Source organism: Pinus tabuliformis, chromosome 3_1, assembly GCF_031772625.1.
Source record: "Pinus tabuliformis cultivar Carrire ecotype Pingquan chromosome 3_1, CPIR1, whole genome shotgun sequence".
NCBI lineage: Eukaryota > Viridiplantae > Streptophyta > Pinopsida > Pinales > Pinaceae > Pinus > Pinus tabuliformis.
In genome coordinates, this window is record NC_142301.1 from 134991845 (window position 1) to 134996802 (window position 4958).

The following is a 4958-nucleotide window of genomic DNA, read 5'->3' on the forward strand; positions in this document are numbered from 1 at the left end:
ATAACACTATGGTTTCGGACCATGGTATCTCGACAAGTGTGTTGATCCCAAGTATTAGGCTCTTGGTATTGATTTATTATGGTTTTGGACCGTGGTATTGAGCAAGGCCTAAGACTATAAAAGGAGAAGAAGATCATTAGGCAAGGGTATCCGAAAAGTCTCTAATATTTGAAGAAGTATGAGATCCAGTATGCAGGTTATGGGTTGATGATGCATTGCTTGATCTGAGCTAAGGAGGGATCTCACCAGTTGATGGAGAACAAGATCTAAGGAGAGATCGGGATCAAATTGTTTGAAATGAACTATCTTTATGATGCTTATTCTAGATCTACATACTGACGCATGTATTGTTCTGTAAGTATTATGAGTATGACTGATGTCTGGTACAGCTGCAAGTTATGAGAAATTATTTTTAGATATGTACGCGGGTTGTCTTTGGCAAAAGTGCGTATGTACATGGGTTTGATTCATTATAGTAGCGTATACATTATGAAGGATAATATTTGAAGTTGCAGATGGATTTGATGGTTATGGAAGAGTTCTGTTATCTGCTCTGTGTTCTGGTGACTGTGTTGTTGACAGGGTTTCAGTGTTTCAGTGATCCAGATATTGATGATAGTAGTGATTGTTTTTGAGCTTCAATGATAGTTATGGGTCTAGTATGAAAATTTGATGAAACGTGGCCTTCAGATTATGTGTTATGCTTCAGTAGTATCCAGTCTGAAAATTTATGAAACGTGGTACCTGGAGGAGAGAATATTGTAGGTCGGCGCCTACGTACTAGTATCTTAGCTAGTACAAGAGCAAAAGGGGTTGGAGCTCCCTTCTAGGAGAGTCTGGAGAACGAGAGAAGGTTGTAGCCTTCTGCAGGTTGTAGCCTGCGTGCTGGTAAAGGACTGCACCAGTACATTGTAAAAGAAGTTTCTTAATGAAGGAAGATAGAAACGAATTGCAGCAGGTGGTTTTCACCCACATTGGGTTTCCACCTTATATCATGTTGTTCATGTGTGCTTCTTGTGTGTGATGATATGTTCTGTTTTTACTGCACCTGCTTAATGAAGTTCTGATGCACTAACTAAAGATCAACATTTAATGGATTAACTGAATCATAAGTATTTTGGATATACGCTAGTTGCTTTAGACACAGCTGCGTATACACGCGAATTACCTTGAATGAAGTAGCGTATATGTATCTAAGTATGGAAATGAAAAAGTTTTATTGATCTAATAATACTGATTCACCCCCCCCCCCCTCTCAGTATTATTTCGAACAATTGGATTCTCCAGGGAAGAGTTATGCCAAATCTCCCCCAGTGACTTGATTATAGACTAGTTTAGTAGAGCGAACTTGTACATCGTGCCACGAGTCATTGTTTTGACCTTTGGCTCTAAACAATATACAAAAGAAACTACAGTACATCCTCTTTCTATACCTTCTTATGAAATTTCAATCCGATGCTCAGAGAGAAAGTTATGACGATTTTCCCTAGGTCACCTATTTGGAATGTAATTCAGGAGTTTGCAAAAAGACCAACTTCCTCAGATCATATCTCTGCACATATAGTGCAAAAAGCTCTGAGATTTGGACCTGAGGTTTATTGCAATTTCATCTCAAATGGGTTTTTTTTTAGCTTCTGAAACGTCACAGAAAAAAAGTTATAGCGAAAATGCCATGATGACCTATTTGGAGCAGTGAAACCCTAGAATCCAAAGCTCTAATACCAAATGTTATGAAACCAGCTCACAAAAGATAGAAAAGATAGTTGAACGCCTTATAATTTAGCCTCTTCGAGGGGGAAAACTCCTTTACATTACACAAATGAACAATTCTTGGATGATTCAAATGACAAAACCTCCTTTATATATATAGGAGTCTAAGGAGTCACAATATAACCCAACCGACCTAACAATAATAATATAAAGCCACAAAAATAACAATAGAGGAATCCTATGGGGCACGATAATAACAATATGGGAACAATAGGGGCACAACAATATTAATAAGGGATACAAATACAATAGTAATGGGGTGATCACTAGTATTATAGGGACCTAACAAAGATTCCATGAATGATGTGTCTCAGGATGATTCACATGATGATGCTGATGTGCAGACAAAGGTAGTACCTTTGAAAGGGATTGTTAAGAAATGGTTAGAGTTCTTATTCGATTAATATTGCATGTATATTGATGCATCTACATTATATTTCATTTCATCTTCAAAAGTACAGTGTGCTTAAGTGAAAGTTGAAGGATGAAATGCATGCATAAGCTTGATGTGCATGAACACAGTGATGTTGATGGTTTCCTTGCTTTTGAACATGTATGTGTAATTAACTTGTAGGATTGATTGCTTTGACATGCATGTGATGCCATGTTGAATTGGAAGAAACTAACTTGGTCTCCAAATGGAGATAATGATGAAGTGTTTCATCTTTTGAAAAAGAGTCCTAATGGTCTTTTTCTACATGCTTGACTTGAAGGGTCATTTGTTTTAAAGGCATGTTTTGTGGGCTTGGTATCTAGTCCATCATTTGTATGCAAATGTAAGACATGGAGGTGTTCACAAGATTGGGATTTGTTTCCTTTTTGAAATAGGAGTTTAGATCATCTAGTTGTTTCTGTGTTTCTGTTGTTGTTAACAGTTGTTGTTGACAACTTTTTAAACAGGTACAAATGAAAGTTTTGTGAAGCAGAGGTACTTCACATTTGTTTGAGCCACCTTGGATCAATGATCAAGGTAGAGAAGTTCAAACCACCTTCTATGACCATTTCAGCAGAAGTTTTACAGAAAGGCAATGAGGAAGGCAGTCCTTCCCAGGAGAACCAGCACATCCAGAAAGGAAAGTGGTCAGAGACTTTGGTTCAGAGGCACTATGCAAGGCAAGTGTATGGAGGCTGAAAGAAGAGGGTGTTGTTACTCTCATATACTATTCAAATCAATATATCAGTCTTTTGGAGACCAAAATTTCTTTTAGTGGGAGGGCATGACCCAAAACGAATGTTTGATTGACTCCTAAGTCTAAGTGTTCCTCATAGAGGAAAATGAAAGTCCAAGGAAGTTCCTGGAAATAGCCCCATTACAGAGATATTTTCCTTTTGAATCTATTGCAACCTGAATGGGCAAAAATGGACTTAGGATGCAGAAGTTATCACATAAAGAAGATGCCTAATTTCTTTGAAAAAAGAGGCAAAAACCCCTAAAATGGGAAAAAAAACCCTTATAAATGGAAATCGCATCGGAAAAAGGAAAAGGGAAGGACTTAAGCAGAGGTAGAAGAAAACTCGATCCGTCGATCTGATCAATAATATTGGAGATAGGCCCGTATGTGATATTGGGACCCTGGACTCGGTGATTGCGATCATGCGATACACTGATCGCCGATGATCGGATCAACGAATCAGCATCAGCATTGGACAGGACCCCTAGGCCGTTTGTGATGAGATTTGCGATAGTGAGCGCGACGTGCAATCTCAGCCATCAGATCATGAAAGGAATGGTTGGTCGGGATTAAATCAGTGATCGATAATTTCTAGACCCGATGGATTTCATAAGCGCAATTTATAAAATTTGAAATCCGATAAAAGGGATTTTATGTGTATTAATGTTTTTCAGTGTAAAAATCGAAATACAAAGGAAAACACCTGAAGATGATAAAACAGACCCGAAGGGGAATTCTAAGCCTGATTGCATAGATTTTGAGTTTCGTAAAGGTAGATTTTGGGCGGGCCTCAAGCGGTAAATGGTTTTGGGCTGGCTTTGCTCGATCCCACACACTGGTCAACATGTGGCTGGTGGAGGAGAGAGAAAACTACCTTTTCGGGTGGGTAACCTCTGTACCCTTAAGCCACCCAAAATTGCATATTGGTTGTCGAATCGGAGATCACGCAAACCGATGGTGAAGAGTGCAATAGTGGCCAAAGGCAGACCTGATACGATTATAGTGTGGATGTGATAAGTTTTCAAGTCCGGTAAAAGGATTTTGTTAGGTTTTTCAGTGTCTCACGTGTATTTGGGATTTTTCCGAATGTGCCTGTGTGATGGGATATAACGCCTTATGGTAGACCCGATAGGGATTTTAGAGGTGATTGAAGGGAATTTCACATCCGAGAATCGTCCCCGATAGTGTATTTTCCAGAAAATACCTGTGTAATGAAATTTTCTCCAATTTTGGGTTATTGCCTGGAAAATGAACCCAATCCTTTGTAACAGCTCCTAATCATCATTCCACGCTACAAGTGGGCGTTTTTGGTAGACGATGAGGCGTTTGAAAGCCATAGAGCTGCAGAGCCAGATGGCTAGTTGAACAGACAACGCAGAGAAGCCACAGAGCCGCAGGAGAATGATTGAACGTAGGGAAATGGCTAGGGGAGCTGAAAAGCCAGGAAAAACACCTCAAAGGAGCTGAGAGAGCTCCATTGAGGGTAGGAGGAGAGAAGGAAAAAGCAGGAGAGTAACAAGCTACTGCGTAGAGCAGTTGAAGGAGCCTTTGGGGTCACTTGGAGATCAAGTGAAAAGCCAGAGAGCTGAAGGTTGTAGAAGGCCAAAGCCAGAGCCAAAGAGCCAAGGCCAAAGAACCAGAGCCAAGAGCCAGAGCTAGAACCGAGAGCTAGAGCCAGAGCCAGAGCTAGAGCCGAGAGCCAGAGCTAGAGCCAGAAAGCCGAGAGCTTCAGATACAAGGTGAATATGGTGTTCTAAACCCACTGAGTTCTGTGTAAACCAGTGGAGTTGAGCATGGAGCTTGTGAAATAACTCAGAACATAATCCCAGAGAGCCTAGTTGAGTTGACTAGAGCTCAAGGAGATGTAGCCCAAGGGTTTTGGGTGAACTCCATATTAAACTTGTTGTCTTATGTGTGAGTGTTATTTGTTGCATTGTTTCACTGTTATATGTTTTATATCAGTTTAAGCAAAATCATTTTACAACACATAAAAAGTTTAAAATAAGCACAAGCATA